At 37.5% G+C, this 25,625-nt stretch overlaps 1 long non-coding RNA gene across 1 annotated transcript; it reads right to left on the bottom strand.

The window, feature by feature from the left end:
* Positions 1-1,475: 1,475 nt before the first annotated feature.
* On the bottom strand, positions 1,476-16,043 carry LOC130233155 (uncharacterized). The gene is made up of 3 exons (XR_008838191.1): positions 15,954-16,043; positions 15,633-15,838; positions 1,476-1,549 (listed from the first exon to the last, which is right to left on the bottom strand). It is a non-coding gene; the product is annotated as an uncharacterized LOC130233155 (long non-coding RNA).
* Positions 16,044-25,625: the final 9,582 nt, after the last annotated feature.

Raw genomic sequence — 25,625 nt, 5'->3', positions numbered from 1 at the left:
CCCTGCCTTACCTCTAGTACAACCACGTGGTCTCCATGCTGTGTGATGGTAAGGCGGTAAGCATGTTCTGTATCAGGGCAAGGTCGAACATCACTCCCTCTGAGGTAAACTGTGTACTCAGGGATTTCTAAAGAAGCCTCATCCCGATACATCTTTAGATTCCCGTCCTTCACCCAACACCATAAACTCTGCCACTGACAGTTCATCAACACTTTTAGAAAGGCCACTAAAGGACAATGAGACATAGAAAGAGACAGAGACTTTTTATTCTATTTAAAAAGAATATTCTATATCTAGAATAGTACATGGCTCTCACCTTCTGCTTTATAAATAGTGTATATTCAGACTACTATTTTTTTTTTTCATGAATACTTTTTACCTGTATACCAGGGAAACATGCAACTTAAGATGCAGCCAATCTTTCTTGATTTCAACCCTTTTCCTTCAAGCACTGTCTTGTCTTACCTCTGTCTTTGTCTTTAATCTCTACACAGCCAACTGCAGATGGAAGATTGGACACTTTCTCTTCATCCGAGTCTGTATTGAGGATAGTACTTAACTACAGTAAAAAGGAGATTGTAAGAACTTTCTAATTGAAATAAGCAAGCACAGAATGTTCTCCATCATGGCTAAATCACTGCTTTGTTTACAAATTGTCTTTAGTTGGAACACAAGACTTTGCCAGTCACTTTAGTTCATGACTCAGGACAGCAGAACCTTCATGAAAGAGACTGGAACTTGAGGGAAATTTACCCAGATAATTAACCACAAAAACGAATACATTAACATATCAGAGAAATTATGTTATGTTGTTAATTTCTTATTGCATCCAACAAATTAATAGTATAGTGAGTATAGAGAGCAAAAACTAGCATGGTGTTATGGTGAGTATGTGTTATTTACACTGCAAGATTCCAGTCTCCCATTCTTCAGAATTGATGAGGAGTTTTGGGATCCAGGCTCATAATAAGAGGTGCCACTAACGTCTTCTATAACCTTCAAATCAAAAAGAAGGGAAAAGACCAGAGGACAAATTAGTTAAAGGATGAAATAAAATGTATACTTTGCTATTTCTAGATTGTAATGTTAACTACTCATCAGCGCATGTGTTTTGACCTAAAACATTAACTGGTCCTTCCAGTAAAAAAGCATACTTATGCAAAGGCTGTATGCAGGACCTCTTTAATGATTTAATGCAACCCAATGTTTATCTCCCTCCACTTTTAAATGAAACATCAACATCAAACCTAAACAACTTATATACAGTATATATAAATCTGTTATATTCAAACATACGTTACAATATGGAAAAAAGACCTGTAGCTACTTATGTTAAATTTCAACATTGGTCTAAAATTAAACTTGGTCAGACCTTCCTCCACTCTTTGGCCTGTATACTGCTCTGGAAGCCCAAGATGACTGTTACAGCACCAGCCACCACTTTCAGTTTGTGCTGAATCTTCTTACTCTGTTTGGATTTGTAGACCACGTTGCAACCAATGAGGTTTAGGTCCAGCAGAGGGTGCAGATCTTTAGCACATTTAAAACACTGCCAGAGAAAATGCATGTATTTCAGTGATTACAATTACACATAGAGTTTCAGCAAAAGCAGATAAATGCATTTAAATGCATTATATTTACATTAAATGTAAAGTTTACATAGTATTGAAGTTTACATTTATTTTTAATGTAATATCTAGAGTGAATCACTTATGATGTCAGTACATCTCTATATGTTATTTATTAATTATTTTATTGTGTTGAATTGTATTGAATAAAGTCAAAATGTACTGCTCAATATATTGAACTGTGTTAATACTAGTGGTGGGTCTTTATCGGCATTAACGTGCTGCATTAACATAAGACTCTTATCGCGCTATAAAACAGGATGCCCTTCTGGAACTTTCACTTACTGCGAACTACTGACTACGTTTACATTGACATCTGTAATGTAGTTATTTGCCTTAATAGACAATAATATAATAAGGTGTTTACATGAAATGTTTTCATGTAAGAGTTTCCTGTAATTTTGGGTGACTTTTTTTCTGCAATAGATTGCAATATATATATATGATGTATACATATATATATATATATATATGACAGTAATAGTTTGATTGCAGTGTTTACTTATACTAATATATGCATACTCTTAATTCCATTTCTGTTAGTTCAGTTATAACTTTAATTGGATTAAGGTGATCAAAAATCACTGTTTCGAGCTTATGTAGGCATAAAAGGCTCAAAGCTCATAAGCATACAGTTCAAAATTGATGTTTAACTGAATAAACAGTTAGTAAACACAAGTACATCTTATTGAACATAATTTATTTTCATCACAAATTATCATAATAGAACAGTTTCTCAAGCAGTTTGTGATGTATTTTGGAAACTGGAGATGAGCCCCTGGTCTAATCCGCCACCTGGTTTAAGAAACCCATTCTCAAAGACTTATTATTTGGGTAGCACACATATTCTGAATGCTTTCAGCAGAATTCAAATGATCCATTTTAATCTAGATTAATACAAAATTATAGTGAGATTAATCTAGATTAAAAAATTTATCTATGCTCACCTATAGTTAATACTAAACAAAAATATACTTTATTTCAACTGAAATTGTGTTATTACTGTAACTGAGTTCTGGCATGTTTATATCTTCAGGCCTGAGATTAACATACTAGGTGGTGCTATGATCATAACTGAATATCAATTTAGAAATTATGGCCAGGACCCTAATTAATAAATAAAGTTTGGAGAAGATTGGACATTTTGTGTTTCTGTTAGCGTACAACTCTCAGCCTTAGATGTCACACCAAGCAATGCCCATGAACTTTTGGCTAAACGTCTGATGCATATGGCACACTTTTCTGGAAACACGTTTGCAGATTCTCTGTAATACTCTAATTGGTTTAAATATACAGCGTTTCCAGGAGTTGAGTGTGCGCCAATCTTAGCCAGCCCACGTGGAAACAAGTCTGAGTGAACAAAAAAGCTGTGATTCATATGTATATGAAATATTTTATTATAAATAAAAGTATTCTTGTTATTAAACAACTATTATTCTAAATAATCTTAACACATAATAATATAATAATAATAACACATAATAATAATAAGAATCTTAATATCTTGACACGGCAGAGAATTAACATTAGGTTTATTAAGTCTTACCTCCCTGACTCGTCATCCCTCCTTTTTGATTCATACAAAAAAAAAACTATCAGGAGGCATGCTTAGTAAGATCACCATCATGTTATTTAAACTGTAATTTTGTCGACTTGCAAAACAGAAAAGGCTGTTATGCCGGTTTTACAATGCATGAGCGGCGCATGAGCATCAAGTAGTCTGCTTTTTTGGTGCGCATGTTTACTACCAGGACTGCACTGGCAGAAGAGCAGCGCGTGGATTCTCTGCGCACATACGGAGATGCCTCAGTTTGCTTTTTGATTACACTGCTTTCACCAGTGTTGGTTCGGTTGCACATAGAGAATAACGTCTTTATTTCGGAATTACCACTCTTAATAAATACACTTTGCATATGAAGTAAATCATATCTCAATGCATTTACTGGGGCACTGTAGATTTTTACTGGGGCACGTGCCCCAGTAAATTGGGTCTAGCGATGCCCTTGACAGTGCTTATTAATAACTTTCTGAGACATTGATGAATCAGTGATTTACTGCCTGCAGACCTGTCTGTTATTGTGAGGATAACTTTGTGATGGTAAGCATTTATCAATTTGACTTAAAACGCTGGATTATTAAAAGTATGCAATTCTCACTGCATAAATGCTTCAAACCGTTATATCAACAATCACTCAGGTATGCTTATGCTAATGTTCTCTCATTTTGGTAATAAAGATGAGAGAAAAACATTATTTAAAACAGTAACAGTTTTTTATTATTATTTGTGGATACTCATCATCTGTCATCTTAGTCTTTTTATATAGAAATGTGCCACCAAAATAATTAAAGCGCCTATTCGAGCCCCTATTAAGGTTTTTTGAAAATGACCTTCCATGCAGAAGGCTTAAATCTGAAAGTGCACCATGTTTAAAACTACTGATTCATCTGTGGATCAGTTTCTTCCTCCATTTCACAAGTGTATGTAAATGCGATTAAAATGGTTGCCTCCTTGTTTTCTGTTAAACATCAAAAGAAAAAGGGAAAACTGATTCCTTTGTCTACAAAAGCTTAGGTGTTAGGATGGTGCCCTAGAGCAGTTTGGTTGTGGCTCGGGTCTGGTTTACTCAGTTTAGAGGGTCTAAGGTGTGATTAAAATATGTTCATATCAATATTGCCAATGGCTAGATTTTTATTTATTTTGTTTTCATGTTTAGCACCAAAAGTGCCCAAACCTCTGAGATTTGAGGGGTTAAATGTGTTCGATGAAAAATACAGACTGTGGAATGTATTTTTAACAGAAATATTCTGTAAAAAATTTTTACGTAAATTTAACAGATTTTTTTAACAGTGTAGGGGTTGTACTAAATAATTTCCCAAAATTGTTTCACAAATACTTACACTGATGTTAGTGACATGTGTCTGTGTGTGTGTGTGTTTTTTTGTTTGTGTGTGTATTATATAATCAGTTTGTCAGCAATGTTGTATTTTAATTATCTGCATTCAAGCGGTTATAAAACGTGAACTCGTGAAGATAGAATAAAATGCCTTTTGTGTTTAATAGCAGAGGCTTGGTTCAATACTATGATGTATAATATGGTCACATATTCCGGGACACTTTATAATAGCTACACACTATAAATAATTTATTAAGCATTAGCAAATAGTTAATTCATTATTAAGCATTTGTTAAGCATTAACTCTACATTAGTTAGTAAGCAATTTATAACTACAGCCACAAATGCCGTATTTTTGACTTAAAAAACACATTTATAATGTGAATATAATTATAATGTGATAATTGAATCTAGAGTTTTGAACCAGGTACAAGTGGGCTGTGTTGGAATCATTGAAAAAAAATAGTTTATTTTTCGGAGTATGGACATTTTGGTTACTGATATTCTGCCCATGATGTATAGTGGTAAGTTCATCCAGCGTTGAAGATCGTCATCTATTTTTTTAAGTAGTGGAGTATAGTTAAGAGCAAACAACTCTGACAGCCTGAGGGATTTGTGATGTTTGGGATGCCACATCATGTGTACCGGAAGTATAGCAGATTTATTCCAATTAATTGAGTATTCAGAAATATTTGAGAAAGTGTCAATAAGTTTTATTGTTTCTTGTAATGATGTTTGGGGATTTTGTAAGTATAATAATATGTCATCAGCGTAAAGACTTATTTTGTGATTTATGCTTAATGTTTGAATTCCTTTGATGAGGTTCTTTTGACGGATTGCTGCTGCAAGTGGTTCGATGAAAATGGTGAATGGGAGAGAGTGTCCTTGTCTAGTTCCCCGGTGTAGAGTAAAGCTGCGTGATATTAGTCCATTAGTACTGACGGTAGCCGATGGTGATGTGTAGAGAGTTTTAATCCAGTTGATAAATGACTGCACAAAACCAAACCTCTCTAATGTGGAAAACAGGAATTTCCAGTTTACTTTATCGAAAGCTTTTTCTGCCTCGAGGGTGACTGATAGATTTGTTTTTGTTTATTGATGAGTGGTGTATTAGGTTAACGAGTCTATGTGTATTATTTGATGATTGTCTACCTTTAATGTAACCGGTTTGATCTGGATGAATTATGGATGACATGTTTCATGACTAAATTAAGTATTGCATTATTTACAAAACATTTATTAAAGAGTAGCCGATAGTTTTGTGGTATGTACTGTCGATAATGTACTGGTAATTTTCTGCCAGTACATTCTTAGTTTTTTTACGGAGTTTCCTTATTTAAAAAAACCCCCCGGAAAATCCAGTAAATTCACAGTAAATACTCAGTACAATTTACTTTTTTTGTTAAATGATTATAGAGAAACTTCAGTAAACTTTAGTAATCTTAACATAGCTTTAAATATTAAACTTAAATTTGTAAAAACACTTTACCCATAACATTTTGCTAAAGTACATTAAAATATCATTAAAAGGCCAATTTAGCTTTTCAAACATAGTACAACAAATGAAGCACAATGTACACAAAACTATTTATTTTTTTAACATTGCATTCAGTAATTTATTACAAAAGAAGAAAACTATAAGCACTGAAAGAACAGGTAACATAAATAAATGCACTGTTTAAAAAAATCTTTAAAATTTACGGAAAAATACCGGGAGCTGTGTTTTTAATATTTTACATTCGTAAATTCAGTTTACAGATTATTTCTGTTAAAAATACATTCCACAGTCTATATTTTTTAATCGAACACATTTAAACCCTCAAATCCCAGAGCAAAATCCTCACTAGTGTCCTCACTACAGAGGGTTAAACACTCAGACAGTAATAAAGTTAATGAGATAATTAAGGGTCTAATTAAAGGAGGATTGAGAATTATTGATGAACACCTATTAACTGCAGAATCACTGAAGGAAAGAAAAACACAACTTACAGCAAACCAAAGATAAAATCAACTGAGAATAACTCTAAATAAAATAATAATGAATAAAATGAAACAAATTACACAATAAAAATGTAATTTCTCAAGATCTCAGCAGAGATCATTAAACAACACAAACATCAGGAGCTTCACTTATTAAGCTGCGGTCACACAAGAGTTTGTGTGTGTGAAATTCTGTTGTACGGCGCTGCGAAAAGGGGCGAGATTAAACAAGATATTTAGACATTTAAAAGCGAGCGATTGCTCCATGTTTTAAATTTCTGTCCAGAGAGGTCCTGTTTTGATCCTCGATTTGTCTCACGCAGTCAAGTGATGCAATTTCGCAGGTCACAGTTCACCAAGTTTGAACTTTGAACCGCAGCGAACTGCGAACCTTAACGCATGACCCTGCGTTTCCGGTCTGACGCATTCGCGTGCATATGAATGGAAGTCTTTGGGAGGAAAAGCCGAGTGTGACCTCAGCTTCACTGACCTTTGACTTTATTTCTGTCATGTGGACAAAAGCTCTACATGACATTTCTGTTGTTCATTTGAAGTCACCATGATGGAGGACAGAGTCTGCTTTTGTTGGGCTCTATAACTAATTGTTCTTGTACAAGTTTTTATTTTGGCAGCTGTAGTAAATTGTGTTACTCACACTATTTGTATAGCATGAAAATCCAAATAGAAAAAGAACAAAAAACAATAATATATCTGATAGGATTAACTGTGATATCAAAACCACTCTCACCTACTTGTGTACTCATTGAATACCTTGTTAGTTAAGAGAGAAATGAAAACCCCTTGGCCTACAGCAGCCAATGACTGTTTAACAGGTCTAAATACACTATTCACAATGAGAATGTATGATCTACAGCAGAACTCAAAAACACACAGACATCAACAATTAGTCTTTGAATCTCAACAATGGTGACAATCAAAAAATAAATATCAACCCAGAACAATACAAAACACTTTACTGAAATATTACCCACAAAAACAACATAAAATAAAGGAAAAGAAAGAGATTGTAAGAACTTTAGACTACATAATATATTCATGCTGCAATGCATGCTGGGATTTTTGTACTATGCTGGCACCCAGCATGCATTGCAGCATGAACGAATTAAGCAGCTTTTTTTAGCTACCCCTGTTGAGGTTCATATCCTGATTCTAGATTTCTGTGGGTCATAATGTGTAGCTGGGGACCTCAGGGTTTTGTGTACGAAATTAATAAACAAATTTAATTCTTTGATAATTGTTTGTTGAACCTCCATGGGAAGCTGTAACACAAATTCTAAAAAATATAAAATCAAACTATTGTCTATGGCTTAAGTTTCTCTATACCTTTCTTGCTAACTGATGAGTTTCAGAAACACAGTTGTAACAGTCAAAGACACATTAAGATAGAAAAGTAAAGGTGCACGAGCTCAACTAAAGCAGCCTCTAATCTCCATGATGGTGTCAAATGAAACATTTTCAATAAAACCTCATAAGTAAAACATTTCAGAATGAAAAAACGGTATAGCTAGACTCAGGGAACAAGGCTATTGTCAATTATTATTAAAGAGAAGAGCATAAATCAAAAATTCCTTCAGTCTTGGAGGAATGTGGTGATGTTGTGAACAGCAAAAAGCACGCTGTTCGCGCCGAGATTCTTGCTCCTGCAATGTAGTGCGTAACTGAAAATTCAGGTAAAATTGCTGTAAAATGAAAATATGGAATGTTCCTTCACAATTATATGGTAGTTTTTTTACGGATTTTTTTTTTACAGTGTACAGTTATTTAGCGATGTTTAAACTGTACAGTAATTTTTTTTAGATATGGTCGCAAAGATTTTTTTTTTATTTGATACAGTTTCATTTGTGTATCTTCAAATAAATAGAAATGAATACAGTTGTTCTGTTTAGAATTTAACAGAGCCTTTAATTGTCATTTATATGGGATTTATAAAGCATAAATTGTCCTCACTTTAGATTAGGTCACAAAACTGGATGAAGTTGAGTTAATAAAGCATTTGTTAACAATCAAATTAACTATTAGTATAAGCCTGAATAATAAAATATATAAATGTTGATTTCAATAGTTTATTAATCATTTACTAACTCATTCTAAATGATCTTTAAAAACCACCAACTATTCGTAAATAAATGGTTTGCAAATAATGCAATACACTGTTAACCCTTCCTGTAGATTATGCAGTAAATAACTGTAAAAAAGCCAGTGTTTTGCTGTAATAAAAGGAAACAGTATTTTACTGTAAAAGGAGTAGGATTTGTATTGTGCAGTTCAAAGAATAAATTACAGTAATTTATTTTATGTACTCATTACAGATAGTAACTGTGACAATAAATGGTAAAATATTGCTCAACCGTTACTGCCCCATCTACTCTGATGCTTAATGTTGCTATTTATAGAGAAGTGCATTTATATTAAAGCAGAAAACAATGATTTAGGCATTAACACACACATACACAGGCTGTCTGTCTTATTCTAGACACAAAGTTGTTAGAAAAAGTTTTCAGAAAATGCTGGCCCTTAAGGGAGCCGCAGGTATTTGATTTGTTTACTTCAGAGTGTGCTCCATTCTGTCTACCAATTCAGATACAGAGTCTGATATGTTTTAAGCCATAATTAAGAATGTACAATGAGTAAGTTTTCAAATGTTTTTGACGGTTTCTAAATCTGTGTTTTAAGTTATTGTTGTTATCTTGAACGTGTACTTGAAAGCTACATTGTTCGCTAGTTAGCCTTTCCCCATATAAGTTCTTACTTACTTTTATATTTATATTTTATATTTAAGTATTGATTTTGCATATTGCCATAATGTACAAATGCAAACAGCATTTTGGCAACAAAGCAGTTTTTACACTGTAAAAAAATCCGTAAACATACAGGGAAAACTACCGTATAATTGTGAAGGAACTTTCTGTATTTTAATTTTAAAGCAATTTTACCCATATTTTCAGTTGCCCACTGCATTGCGGGAGCAAGAATCTCGGCGCGAACAGCATGAGAAGCCAAGAAAACATACACATGGAGTCCTGCTTTTTGCTGTTCACAACATCACCACATTCCTCCAAGACTGAAGGAGTTTTTAATTTATGCTCTTCTCTTTAATAATAATTGACAATAGTCTTGTTTCCGGAGTCTAGCTATACCGTTTTTACATTCTGAAATGTTTTATTCAAAATATTTAAATAAATAATATTTAAAGGTAATTTTATTGAAAATATTTCATTTGACCTCACCACCATGGAGATCAGAGGCTGCTTTAGTTGAGCTCTTGAACCTTTACTCATAAGTTTTAATGTTTCTGAAATGCAATTCACTGTGTTAACCTAATTATAACATATAGTTTCAAATATTTTGTAAGGTAAACCAAAAAAATTATTATACTTGATATTTTTTTTTATAAGTTACAGCTTCCCATGGAGGATTAACAAACAATTATAAATCAATTGATAAGAAATTAAAATTTAATTAGTTTCATGCACAAAACCTTGAGGTCTCCAGCTACACATTATGACACACAGACATCAAGAATCAGGATATGAACCTCAACCATGGTTGCTAAAAAAAGCTGCTTCATTCATGTTGCAATGCATGCTAGGTGCCAGCATGGTCCTAGCATGCATTGCAGCATGAATATATTATGCAGCTTAAAGTTCTTACAATCTCTTTTTTCCCCCTTTATTTTATGTTGTTTTGGGAGGTAATATTTCAGTAGAGTGCTTTGTATGGTTCTGGGTTGTTTTTTCTTTGATTTTTTTTTGTTCGTCACCATTGTTTCGATCCAAAGACTAATTGTTGATCTCTGTGTGTTTTTAAATTCCGCCATAGATCAAACATTCTCATATTGAATGGTTTAATTAGACCTGTTAAACAGTCATTGCCTGCTGTAGGTCAAGTAATTTCAGTTACATATGGAATTAATTTCTCACTTATAACCAACAAGATATTCAATGAGCGCACAAGCAGATGAGAGCGGTTTAGATATCATAGTTAATCTTATCAGACTGATTATTGTGTTTTTCTTTTGGCTTTACATGCTACACAAAAGGCATGATTAACACAACCAAGTGTAAGAACACATAGTTGAAGAGCCCAACTAAAGCAGGCTCTGTCCTCCGTCATGGTGACTTCAAATGAACAACAGAACTGTCATGAAGAGCTTTTGTCCACATGACAGAAATAGTCAAAGGTCAGTAATAAGTGAAGTTCCTGATGTTTGTGTTGTTTAATGGTCTGCTGAGATCTTGAGAAATTACTTTTTTATGTGTAATTTGTCTCATTTTATTCATTATTATTTTATTCAGAGTTTTATTCTCAGTTGATTTCATCTTGGTTGGTTTTGGCTGTAAGTTGTGTTTTTCTTTCCTTCAGTGTTTCTGCTGTTAATAGTTGTTTATCAATAATTCTCAATCCTCCTTTAATTAGACCCTTAATTATCTCATTAACTTTATCACTGTCTGAATGTTCAATCCTCTGTAGTGAGAACACTAGTGAGGATTTTGCTCTGGGATTTAAGGGTTTAAATCTGTTCGATAAAAAATACAGACTGTGGAATGTATTTTTAACAGAAATAATCTGTAAACTGAATTTACGAATGTAAAATGTTAAAAACAGTAGATTACTGGCAACCACAGCTGCTGCTATTTTTCCGTAAATTTAACGGATTTTTTTTTACAGTGCATTTATTTGTCACCTGTTTCAATTTTAGTGCTTATAGTTTTCTTCTTTTGTAATAAATTACTGAATGCAATGTTAAAAAAAAATTGTTTTGTGTTCATTTGTTGTACTATGTTTGGAAAGCTAAATTGGCCTTATAATGATATTTTAATGTACTTTAGCAAAATGTTATGGGTAAAGTTTTTTTTTTTACAAATTTATGTTTATTATTTAAAGCTATGTCAAGATTACTAAAGTTTACTGAAGTTTCTCTATAATCATTTATCATTCAACAAAAAAAAGTAAATTGTACTGAGGATTTACTGTAAATTTACTGGATTTTCCGTTTTTTTTTAAAGAAGGAAACTCCGTCAAAAAACTGAGGATGTACTGGCCGAAAATTACCATGACATTTTTCAGTTTTTTTTACAGAGTTTTACAGAGTTTTCCGTTTACTAAAAAAAGGAAATTCCGTAAAAAAACAGAATGTGCTGGTAGTTTTCTGCCAGTACATTCTTAGTTTTTTATGGAATTTTTTTTACAGTGCACATAAAACCATTAAATTCCAATAACCTCAGTTAGGTAACATGTGCAAAGAAATCATCACAGGGAATCAGAAAAAATCTGATACACATAGCCATCCATTCACAAACCTCCACTGTCAGGTGCCAGGTTGTGAATTTGTTGCTAAGTATTTTTCAAATCTGTGTTTCCTCTCATGAATTTATATTAAGGACAATAAAAAAGTTTGTTGTCTTGAGACTTTTTTAAGTAAATAATAATTATAATATTAAAAGATTGGATCCTTTGGATTTTTGGTGTTGCCGACTATTTTTGTAGTATATAATTATTTTAAAAAATTTTTATTGAGAATTGACGCATGATATGTGCCTGTGTTTGACAGACATGTTTTTAACCATATCTAGAGTATGTGTGTGTTCTTTTAAAGAGCCCATATTATGCATGAAATAGGGTCATATTTTGGTTGTAAGGGTCTCCAACAACAGTCTAATATGTATGCAAGGTCAAAAAACACTTTCATGGTCTTATAATCTGCATTTAGTTTTACCTAATTATTCCAGCGACTCCCATATGAATCGTTCAGCGATTCATTTGTTCCCAAACCCCTCCAAGCTAATCTGCGCTGATTGGACCGATGACAGCCTGCTGCGATTGGTCGACACGGACAAGGTTTCAGCGTGAGACAGAGTGAAATGCCCAGCTGCTAATCAACAATATAAAAGTAGTCACAGTGCATACACGCTTCATAGTGGATTTTGGCTGCCAGTGGGTGAATGTAAATACAGACGATGGACTAGAAAATACTGACGACTAACTATTTTATTGAGCAAAAAGTCCAAGAATTGGCAAGGAGATCTCCTAGCCCGTCACAGTCTACCTGCTCTTTTCACACACACACACACACACACACACACACACACACACACACACACACACAGGGCCGGCGCGTCCATAGAGGAGACCTAGGGCGGTAGAATAGAGAGGGAGCGGCGGCGTCGGCGACACCTCCCTCACCGCCCGCGTCCTCAGTTATATACTATCAGGTTGAGGGCGACGTGATCATCCTTTGCCTAGAGCGTTACACTCCTCAGAGGAGACACACACACACACACACACACGCACACACACACACACACATTACCCTCCTAAGAGGAGACACACACGCACGCACGCACACACACACACACACACACACACATTACACTCCTCCCTGAGGACACGACACACACGCCTAGAGCGCCAGTTCAGCTTACTGGGTGCAATTTAGACACCTCACCTCGAACCTGAGCTGAACTCTTTTGAAACTTGACCGTTGCATGTGTGTACGAAAAGCTGACGATCCGTAAACAAAGCGGCACGCGTCGTGTTTTCAACGTGGTTTTACATGCGATATGAGAATATATAGAGTTAACCTGATACACGACACGCGTTTACAAGTACCCAACACAACTAAATACATAATTTGCAAGCTAGAGTAAATGAGGCAACAATTTTAATCGCACGTACTTACACTTGTGAAATGGAGGAAAAAACTGATTCATGATCCACTGATTCATGTTCTGACAGTCTTTACTGATCCTTCCTTTAACAATCCGATGAAGTCTTCTTTGTAAGCATGTAGTTTCCAGAAGCACTCGAAGTGCTCAAGGCTAGGCTATATTGCTGAGGTTTCATCTTTGGGTGAACTGTCAATAATATCCATCTGCACAGCGTGATTTCATTCGACCAGTGTCTGTGTGTGTGTGACTTTTTTTCTATTAGTGGGCCGGGCCGCAGGTTTCAAATCTCCCGGGTTTGTGCGCGCAACTACTTGTGTTTCGTAGCCGCGTCATCACGAAACACCTAATGACTCGTTATCAAGACGACTCGTTTGAAGCACTATGAGTCGACTCTTTTATAGATGAATCAATAGTTTTAAACACGGTACACTTACAGATTTAAGCCTTAGCTGGATATTTCACTTCACTTAGAGCTGTGTTACACACTACACGGAAGGGCATTTTCAAAAACCCGTAATATGGGCTCTTTAATATACTTATTTTTTCGTAATTATTTGAAACATTAAAAAAACTTTTAAAAATTGTATTAATTATTTAGTGTTTTTTGCTAATCAGTTTTGTATGCATGGTCAGCATTGAGGGGACAGTAACACATTTCACTGCAGCACTTTCTGTGTGTGTGTGTGTGTGTGTGTGTGTGTGTGTGTGTGTGTGTGTGTGTGTGCGTGTGTTTGTGTGTGTGTGTTTGTTCATTTATTGTTTTTAACCTTGTATTTCAGGCGTCAAGTAATGCCACAGTAGAGCTTATTAAAATGTAAGTATTATATGTGAATCACATTCATTTAAAGGCAAAATTATTCACTCTCCTTTGAAATTTTTATTATTTTTCAAATATATCCCAAGTGATGTTTAACAGAGCAAAGAAAATGTTACAGTATTTTTTATAACTTTGTTTACATTTCCAAATTAACCTAGTTAAGCCTTTAAATTGCAATGTAAGCTGAATATTTAGTATCTTGCAAAATAACTAAGAATGTGTTTAAAAAAAATCTCTCCCTTAAACAGCACTTACATACATTTTGACAAATGAAGTAAGTAAAAGTGGTATTTATAGTCTAAAGGCTTTCTTAAATATATGCATAAATTATTATTTTTTTTTATTATTATTATTCCTACAGGTTTGAAGCAACATGAGGATCAGTGCTGACAGATTTTTTATTTTATTTTTTTTTGCTTGAGATGGAGTTGGTAAATTAAGTAATTTATTTATTTAGTTTTTTATTGGATGTGTGATTGTGATAAATGTTGGCAATCTGGAGCAATTGCTTGCTTTTTTAATCTCTAATCACTTTGTTTAATCCCACTCTTTTTCACAGCGCCGTACAACGAATTTTGAATTCTCAAATGTTAGTGTGACCGCAGCCTTACTGTGCAGACCTGTGGCCCTCAGCAATATGTAAGATGATATGTAAATGTTTGACACCTGATGTTGTTTTTAATTTACACTTTTTTTTGTTTCATTGTAAAGAGAAAATGTATTGAAATCTGTTGATTTCTTTAATTTTGTTAGACATTTTCTGTTGTATATTTGTTTGCTGCCAAAACAATAAAATACATTTGTCTGAACAATTGATATGCTTTCTATTTTTAATAACAGTAAAGAATACTGATTAATTTTAGCAACATTACAATAACTATATATGACATACTATTAATGTGTATGCAGTATAATGCTGTGAGTTGTAACACTACAGTACAGTAATTAACTGTAAGCAGTTTCCAGTTAGTTACCACTACTGCTCTATTACAGTAATTAACTGGCAACACTGTTGCCAGCTACTCATTGTAATGGTTCAGTTACAGTAGAATACTAGCAACACTGTTACAGTGACTAACTGGCAACAGTGTTGCCAATATTCTACTGTAAAAAAGTCCGGTAAGGTCTAACAGTGTACTTAATTTAGACATGAAAAATTCATCCTTAACAAAGTATGAAAACACAATTATTAAGCACATTATAAATGTGTTTATAAGTCAAGAATAGAGCATTTGTAGCTGTAGTTATAAACTGCTTACTAACATTTATTAATGTAGAGTTAATGCTTAACAAATAATGAATTCCCTATTTGCTAATGCTTCATAAATGATTCATAGTATGCAGTTATTATAAAGTGTTACCCATATTCCTAGCAGAAAATAATCTGATGGCTGTCAAATTTGGGTCAAAATCCAATGCTCTGCGGTGGCTGGCAACATTATTAAAAATGCTGGAGGGGAAAGAGTTAATGTTAACGCATCTTTTTTTAGAGTGTGTTTAATATACTTGAGCACATATACTTTTACTGGAGTTTTTGGCTGCTCGTCTTATCTCTGACTTCTGAACGGAGAGCACATAAAAGGAAGCCTGTTTTTATTTCTGATTTAACTAGAGTAAGGCTTACCAGTAGTGAGTTCTGCTTAATAATGAAGAGCTGACGGGACCAGTGACCCAACCATTTCTTCCTCCAGAGATATCCACAGATGCGTGACTCTGAATCGGGTCTTATGGTGGGTTGAGAGAACCTCCAATGGACATAATGAGCTCTGTCCTTCACAAACTCCTCCTCCTCTTCACCATATGACTCATAATGACTACTTTCTGAGTCCACTTTATCAGGCAAAAATATGCAGTTTAGCATTTTGAATGAAGTATATTTTAGAAATACAATTCTAGCTTTAAAATGCATTAAAATGTTTCAGTGCTAATCAACTGTCATACTGACCTGTAGATTGACTGGTTGGAACTTCTCCTTCATAACAGTCCTGATCCTCCAAACATGAGAGGTGTGGAAAAACATCAGGACTCGTAGACTAATTACAGAAACAAAAAAGCACAATACCAAATTTTATTTCTTTTAATATCAATATATCCATATAATATATATGGGATAATCAATTAATTGCTTTGCCTTAAAAGATTTTAAAAGCACAACGTAGAGAGAAAGAGCATTCCGCCATATAAGGGTCATCATCACTATAAAGTGCCTTTGACATCCCACAAGATTTAATCAGTCCTATAAAAAACATAATGTGAAATAATGAATTCGGATGTTTTAATATAATTGGTTAAACCTTTACACACATGCAGGTTGAATTATAAGTCTTTTGAAATATGTTTTTGTCATTTTTTGCCATATTCTTTCATTGAATAAATGTGATTTTGGCATGTCTAAAAAGCAGTATAATTTTTATCACTTTTATTTTGTTTTTAATAATATTACTAATCATTTTGCATGTGTCCTCGAATGCTGTCCACCCTGTAATGACATGGTAAATGCCCCTTTTAGAAACCCTCTGATGTACTCATTTGCATCCCCATGCCCATTTTGCCTTTCTTCAGTGGAGGTTAAAACATCTGCTGTGCACACAGTACCCAGATAGCATACAAATGTGGGCAGCTTTAGTCAGTTATGCAGCACTGGTGGTATTCCTTCGGATCACACAAAATAAATGTGAGCCTGAAGTGGCTCACATGTAGAATGGCAAAGGGGGGCCAAAAAAATCTAATTCACACAGTATATGGGCCATATAAGGCAAATATTTGGCACTTATGGCAAAATGTAATCTGATTGTGAGCCTAATGTGGCCCATGTTGAAAATGATAAATTTGTCCCAAATGATGGAGGACAAATGTGGGCCACAGTTGGCAAAAATATGGCATAGTCATTTAAGGGTAATCTGGGTCTGAACCTAAAGTGGGTCACACGTGTAAGTGAAAATGTGGCCCAGTTACCCTAAGACATATGTGTGCCACTCTTGGCAAATATTCGGCACAGTAAACTGTCTAATGCAGCCGTTAGCCTATAGTGGCCCAGAAAAGATATGGAATATGTGGCCCAGTTATCCTAAAACAAATGTGGGCCACTTTTGGCAAATATTTGGCACAGTTAAGTCTGGCTAATATGGCTGTGAGCCTAAAGCAGTCCAGAGAAGATATGGCAAATGTGGCCCAGTTATCTTAAAACATATGTGGACCACATAGACTAAAGTCACCATCATTGAGAAAAGTGTTTGCTTTAGTTGGGCTCATAGCCCTGAACCTCTTAATATACATTTTCTTTTGGCTGTAACATTAATAATTTATAACATTTATAAATAATAACATATATGCCGGTAAATATCCAAATAATTTCCAGAACCACTTTACTGGTAAGTTCAAAAAAGCACTGTTCACACAGGCACGGACGTTACAGAATTTTCCCAGAAAAGACCATTAACACATCCATTCCAAAATACCAGAAAATTTTGACGTCATCAACCAGAAATGAGCTCTAAATGGCTGCGCTTGTATATGTAAACATTTGACTACATTACAAACTCTGTGGATGGATCAGTATTGTGAACAACTTTGATGAAAACATGGAGAAACACTTTTGCATGTCGAGATGTACATAAGATGTGTGTGCTGGCGCTCACCGGCTCCTTCACGTGTGCACGCATCAAGCAGAGCTTGAAGGTAAACAAACAACGACTTATTATAAGCATTTTATAGAGAATTATTCACACATTTGGCATTCAGAAATAACATAGAAACGTTATCTAACTAACATCTAGCAGCAAAATGTGTCTGGAAAAATATTCAAAGGCGTTTATTTTCATAAACCGTGTGGATGTGAATGCGTCTGAGGGTTCTGATTGGCTGGAGTAGACGTCTCATGTCAACGCATTCTAGCAATCCTCCTTTTGCGTTCACACAGAGCAGATTCTGGCAAATTACCAGTAATGTTACAACTTCTTATCCGGAAAATTGCTGGAACGAATTTACTGGTATTTTCAAAAAAGGCCTGTTCACACATGCAGACCTTTCCGGAAAATTGCCGATAATTTTTCAGGATAGGTCTCTATGCAGGCCCATAGCCAGCCTGGTGAAAGGGGTGATTCTTTTTTCTCAAAAAGTGGACCTTTTTGCAGTTATACACCTCAGTTTGTATTTAACTATGAGATTTAAATACTGCATTTTAGTGACATTTTAAGCAGATTTTTTTTTTTTTTTTGCTGGATTAGCTAGTCAGATGTCATCATAACCACACTTTTTGATGTACTAAAAATATTTCCTAAAAATCTGCAATAAAGAAAAATTAAAACAAGACTAATTTTTAAAATACACATTAATTACATCATATATCATTAATAAAAAAATAAGAATCTGTTTGACGTTAAAGATTTCTTTTTCATATCTTTTGTTATGGTTTGTTGTTAGTTTTTTTTGTGAATATTAGTAAAACTGTTTGGTTCTTTTATTTAGTGCCACCCATAGCCATTCTTTCTAACATTTTGTTGTTTATTGTCTTTGACATTGTATATTGTAAATACCTCAATCACTGATTCACCCTCACTTTTTGTAAATAAATCACTTATTTCTTCACTTATTCTTGTTGTCCATCCTTACTTTGTATCACAATTTGTTTTGGAGTTTTTGCATAACCAATTCCTCAGTTAAACGTGCAACGCCACTCCCCTAGACAAAAAGTTGTTGTAACATTTTTGGGGTCTTGTCCAGGACACTAACGTTTCCAATATTGGTTTCTGGGGCTTTGGTTTTTGCTAAAATTCAAATCCATTGTGAAACAAAGTAAGTTTGTTAGTTTACTATAGTAAAAGTTGCAAAAGAGTGAGGTTGGTTAAAACCTGTTTCACACCGCAAGCACAAGCAGCATGTTTTTTTTTTGGCTTCCATGTTAACAGATTAGAGCTTTCATACCGCACGCAGAAGCAGCGCGTCAGCACGGACGTGAGTGTTGCTGAAGCAGCATTGCCGCGCTAGTTTTGGCACTGGGTCTATTTTTGCCACGCTGCTCACGCTCAATTAAAGTGACAGTGCATTGATAATGACCAAAACACATTGAAGGGAAATCGAAAGTGGACGCTTTAAGACTGCTATTTAAGGGAGTTGTAGTCCATAGCGAAGTGTATTGTGGGTAGTGTGGTTCGACACGCATGCTGAATGATGTGAGCTCACTGTGTGTTGTGCAGTTGAAGCAGAGGAAGAAAGTTTTATTCAGCTTTGTTTTATGTTCACTCAAGTTATTTCACCTGGAAGCAGTTTGCACTGTGAACCCGACAACACGTAAATAAGTAAAAGAAGGGCATGCATTGATTACTTTTGTTCATCTCATCCTTTGCACGTGCATAAATTAACAAGCTGTTACTCTGCCGCTGGACATCGCTGAAGTGGAGAAAGTAACACTAGTTTGATCATGTATAAATGTCATTATAACAATATTGTATAAATATTATTATAACTAGGGTTTTTTATTGTATGTTTACAAGTATGTTTATTATTATAACTAGGCATTTTTATTGTATAAATATTATTATAATCTAGGCCTAAAATATTATTATAACTAGTATTTATTATTACTATAACATCCTGACAGTCAAAAACAAAATGACATGATGTCACAGGGGATTGTCTTCTGAGTGCACCAGAAATGAACGACACTCCATGTGGAACTTGAGAAGCATACAGTACTGTATGATCTATATAATTTGTAAAATAAAGACTTACAGGTTAAGAAGGCATAGGAGGAAGTTGCCATGGGCCTTGGTGCAGATGAAAAGTTTTAAAAAGTGTATATGTATATATATAGAGAGATAGGTAACTCGATAGAATAAACAGAGATAAATTGATCTGTGCAGCAGCTGCCGAAGAGCTGCGCACTGCAGATGCAGCTGGTGTGAAAGACAAACGCCTGCGTGCTGCTTCTGCTTTCGCTTGCGGTGTGAAACAGGTGTAAAACTTGTCTGTTGCTTCTAGTAAGTAGATTGGTGACAAAATTTGATATGGCATCGTTCAATTTGGAAACGTTTCTTAGTAGTCCTTCGATAGAACAATTTGATAAGTTAAGTAAAGATGATCTTTTTGAAATTGCTGAATATTTCCAAATTTCAGTAAGCCGCCAGTTTTTGAAGAAAGCGGTGAAGAAAATTGTTTATGAACATTTGGTTGAAATGAAATTTTTTAAGATCACTAGTGATGATCCAGATGAGAGTGAATCTCATTATTCAGTTGAAAGGCCGTGCAGTCCTGTGAGTAAGGATGTAGGGTATAATGGCGATAAAGCTGAAGTTGGAGCTTGAGGCTGTGGCGAAAGCTGCTGTCACAATGCCTGTAATCAGTGCTGAAGGTTGGTCAGATGACCAAGGCAGATTCAAAACGTTACGGTTACTAAAGTAACCCTTCGTTCCCCGAGGGGGGGAACGGAAATGCTATGTGGAAACTTCCACTATGGGCATTTCGTCAGAAACCAATCATCTGAAAGAGTATAAAAACAGGCCAATGAAATGCCAATGAGTTGGCGGCATCAGCTTGCACAGCTGGCATCAATGACAATCAGTCATGCTATAAAGATGCAGCCAGTGCCATGCTCTACATACTTTTCTAGCTGAAGAGACTTTCACGCTCAACAGCTAAGGGACAATCATTGTGGCGAAGGAACATTTCCTCGGGGAACGAAGGGTTACTTTAGTAACCGTAACGTTCCCCTTCGGATGGGGAACTCCAATGCTATGTGGAAACTTCCACTATGGGGAAATCTATGGAAAACGCCACAACGAAAGAACCTCACCGCATCCCTGGCGAAGGGTGTGCCACGCAGTAGAGCGAGCGCACCTACAACGCACTGAAACACAGTCTTCCAACGTGTCCCCTGGCCCTTACTTACCTGTTCAGGAACAGTTATATTTTTAGGGGAGTCGCAATAACCTAGTAAAATAGGTTTTAATACGACAGTACATTGGGAAAGCGTTCAGTCCCGACAGGGAGGACGCTGCAGAGGTCACCTGCTACCCAGAGGGGAGACCTGGTGACAACCTGTGGACTAGCCCAGGGGAGGGAAGACACGAGCCCGCCTAGAAGGGGGGACTAAACCGTGGCTGAGTGAGCGTATGGGATCACCAGGGGATCATGCATAGCAGGCACCTACTGGATACTGAGTCGAGTGGTTCGAAGGGATCCCCACGTAGGCGCGTTAGCACTACTGTGAGATCCCAAGAGGGCATGAGAGGGGGGTGGGGGGAAACATTCGCCTCCCACCTCTGAGGAACCGGAAGATGAGGTTATGCCTCCCCACGGTGCCGCCATCCACTGCATCATGATGAGCGGAGATGGTGGCCACGTAAACCTTCAGTGTGGAGGGCGACAGCCTTTGCTCCAACCTGTCCTGAAGGAAAGAAAGCACAACACTGATCTGGCAAGATCGGGGGTCTTCTCGGCGAGAAGCACACCACTCAGTGAATAGACTCCACTTCAGGGCGGAGGCATGCCTCGTAGAGGGTGCTCTAGCCTGAGTGTTGGTATTAACCACCGCCAACGGTAGGTTACCTAAGCCTTCCTCGTCACGTCTATGGACCACACGTGGAGGTTCCACAGATCTGAGCGAGGGTGCCAGATGGTGCCCTGTCCCTGAGAGAGTAGGTCCTCTCTCAAAGGGACCCGCCAGGGGGGGCCATCGCAAGGAGAGAGAGTTCTGATTTCCAGGTCCGGTTGGGCCAGAGAGGCGCAGTGTTGCCCCCAGCATGTGTTGCCCCCTCAGCACCGGTAAAAAGCGGCGCAGAGCGAGAAACACTGCCAACAGCTCTAGGCAGTTGATATGCCAATGCAGCTGGGTTCCCTTCCACAGGTCCGCAGCAGCATGCCCGCAACACACGGCCCCCCAACCCCCACTAGAGGCATCTGTTGAAAGGACAACATGCCTGGACGCCTGACCTGGGGCACTCACGTCCGTAGGAAGGAGGGGTCCCTCCAGGGGGTGAGGGTGCGGCGACACAGTGCAGTGACAGTTACTCGGACCCTCTACGAGGCATGCCTAGGCTATCCCGAGTTCTCTGTGTGGTGCGCTTCTCACCAAGAAGACCCCCGAACTTGTCAGATTAGCATTGTGTTATCCTTCCTTCAGGATAAGCTGGAGCGTAGGCTGTCACCCTCCACACTGAAGGTTTACATGGCTGCGATCTCTGTTCATCATAACGCGGTGGATGGCAACATGCTCGGGAAGCATGATCTAATTATCTGATTCCTCAGAGGCGCGCGGCGATTAAATCCATCCCGCCCCCCTCCCATGTCCTCTTGGGATCTCTCTATAGTCCTGGGTCTGCAGAGAGATCCGTTCGAGCCACTTGATTCTGTATCTCTTAGAATTCTGTCATTAAAGACAGCTCTGCTGATCGCATTGGCGTCATTCAAGAGAGTTGGAGATCTGGAGGCATTTTCGGTTAGCGAATCGTGCCTTGAATTCAGGCCGGGTTACTCTCACGTTGTCCTGAGACCCCGACCTGGCTATGTGCCCAAGATTCCTACCACCCCACGTAGAGATCAGGTGGTGAACTAGCAAGCGCTGCCTGCGGAGGAGGCAGGCCCAGCCCATTCACTGCTTTGTCCTGTTCGCGCTTTGCGCCTTTACGTGGAACGAATGCAAAATGTAAGATCATGTGAACAGCTCTTTATCTGTTACGGTGGTCGGCAGAAGGGAAGTGCCGTATCAAAACAGAGGTTGGCCCACTGGTTAGTTGATGCCATCGCCCTCGCTTATCAATGCCAGGGCGAGCCGCACCCCCCTAATGTGAGAGCGCACTCTACTAGAGGTGTCGCTTCCTCATGGGCGTTAGCACGCGGCGCCTCTCTCACAGATATCTGCAGAGCTGCGGGTTAGGCGACACCTAACACGTTCGCAAGGTTCTATAACCTTTGAGTGGAGCCAGTTTCCTCCCAGTTATTGGGTAATTCCAATCAATCGGAGGGAATTAAGCTCGGTGTCACAAACGCTTGCTGTGCCAGGCTCCCTAACCCGGAGATGCGTGCGCTTTTTCCTACTCTACTAGTAAGTTCCCCTTCCCAGGCGAACCCTAGAGAATTCCTCCGAGGCCCCCAGCATCGACTCAGTGGAGGAGTTGAGTGCATGGCTCAGTGTGCGGTTGGTATGCCCAATTGGTCTACACACATATTGAGATTGGTGATGCCATATGCATTATTACCACGGTGTGTTCCCCCTTATTAGGCGGTCCCGTGTCTTCCCTAAACCGCTAACCAGCTTATTTGTAGCACTCCCCCTCATTAGGGCTAGTCCATATATCTTCTTACCATCAGGTAAGGTAGCAGGTGGTCTCCGCTGCGTCCTCCCCTTTCGGGGACTGGCACGCTTTCCCAACGTACTGTCGTATTTCCAAAATGCCTAGTCTATATTAGCTAGGTAAAAGCACACTTACGACCCCCGATTTAAAACTTTTATTCCCATGTAATGGTAATATGTTGGGCCTAGGGGACTTTGGAAGGTTGCGCTCTTGGTGATGTAAGTGCACTCATGCTTTGGCTTGGCAAACTACACATCAGGAGCGCGATGGGCTTGGCTGCTGTGGCGCTTTTCTATACAGTCTCCCAAAGTCTGTTTATACAGACACACGTAGAAGTTCCCTTATGAAGGGGAACGTCCTGGTTACGTATGTAACCCACGTTCCCCGAATAGGGAACGGAGATGTGTGTCTCCACTGCCACAGCACCTGAGTCTCCAGCTGGGAGCTGAGCGATCGGCTCTTCAGCAGGCAAATTCTGATGAGCTGGCTCCAGCAGCCGACTGATATAGCCCTAATTGGCTCATCAGTTTCAGCTGTGGAGCTAAGCTCCGCCAATTCAATTGGCATTTCATTGGCCCTTTTTCTTATCTTCAGAAATGATTGGTCGTCTAAAGCACTCCCAAAGTCTGTTTATACAGACACACGTCTCCGTTCCCTATTCGGGGAACGTGGGTTACGTACATAACCAGGACGTTTCAAGTGGTTCCTCGAGAAGAGTTGTAAAGGAAACAAGTGGGTTATTTTCTTGAAGACTCCCTATTTATGCATAAGTGGAGTTCAGCAATAGAGCAAAATGCTGAACTGAGTACAGTATGTCAGCTGGTAATTCCTTCTGTTTACCGACAGCAAGTTTTGTTTCTTGTGCATGATCATGTGTTGTCTGGTCACTTAGAAATCACAAAAACCTACCACAGAGTCCTGAGGCATTTCTTCTAGGGTTGAAGAGAGACATTGTCAAATACTGTGGCACCTGTCAGACATGCCAGTACAGTGGTAAACCTATCCAGGTAATTACACCCGCTCCTCTCACTCCAATACCTGTCATGACTGAACCATTTGAAAGAGTCATTGTTAATTGTGTAGATCCGTTGCCAAGAACGAAGGCCAGTAAAGAGTTTCTGTGACAATTATGTGCTGCTACATATAATTTCCCGAAGCCATAATGTTGCATAAGATAACTGCACATTTGGTCTTCCAAAAACTTTATGTCGAAGGTGTTCAACCAGGTGTTAGAGACACTTGCTATTCAACACTGTGTGTCCATTGCTTACCATCAGGAAAGCCAGGGAGCACTTGAGCGGTTCCACCAAACTCCTAAATCAATGCTGAGAAAGTACTGTCTAGACACTGGCAAGGATTGGGATGAAGGCGTGGCTCTGATGTTGTTTGCTGTACGCAAAACCGTACAAGAGTCCCTCGGCTTCAGCCCAGCTGAGCACACTGTCTGCGGACCCCTTAAGGTGCTGAACATGTAACATATTTTTTTCCTTTACATTTCTTACCTTAAGATGATGCTCATGTGACTATTTGTCTTTGAAGATGGACCTTATACAGCTACTTTAGAATTAAAATAAATAAATAAAAGATTTATTAAAAGAAGGTTTTGTGATGCGATAGTGAAAATCAAATATGGAAAAGTGCAGAAAAATTCTTGCACTGCTTGTTAGTTGAGGCAGAAGGAACTTCATCTGCATGCAGAATAAAAAGCACAAAAAAGAACCTAAAGCTAACTGACAACAATCACTTACATCAGTGACAGAGATTGTGTGGTTTAAGTCAAATAGCCTAACTCAACCACTGATGAGCCTTTATTAAAGGACAGAGTAGCTCCTCTAACTGGTGGGCCACAGCAGTTAGACAGGTCTCAGCCTCCTTTCTATTAGCTACATGACAGAAAGAATTTTCTAGAGTGTTTAATACATAGCTCCAGTAATCAAATATTACGTTTTCAGAGAATGTTTCTGTGTTTAATTATGACTTTGGACAGAGTTATTCTAGCTCCAGAAGGATGACAATTTCTATAAGCCTTATATACGAGTCAATACACATTTGTATTGTGGCCTTAAGAAATTAATGGCAAGAAAATTAAATTGAATGGTTACATAACATACTCAAGAAGGGTAAAATTTTCATTACAATAAAGGGGAGGGTGGCATGTGCAATTTAATGAACTAACGAATTTTCTTGTTATTTATTTTTTCTTTTCTTATCTATTTCTTATCTTCTATTTCTTTCATTGATGCAGATGTGAAATCTGTAATTAAAACCTCCAGCTCCGCCTCTGTAAAGTGCGTTGCCCTTTTTTCTCACCGTGACTTTCTATTGTG

Source organism: Danio aesculapii, chromosome 8 (assembly GCF_903798145.1).
Source record: "Danio aesculapii chromosome 8, fDanAes4.1, whole genome shotgun sequence".
NCBI lineage: Eukaryota > Metazoa > Chordata > Actinopteri > Cypriniformes > Danionidae > Danio > Danio aesculapii.
Note: the sequence above shows the minus strand (reverse complement) of the source record. Positions and strands in the feature narration are given on the sequence as shown.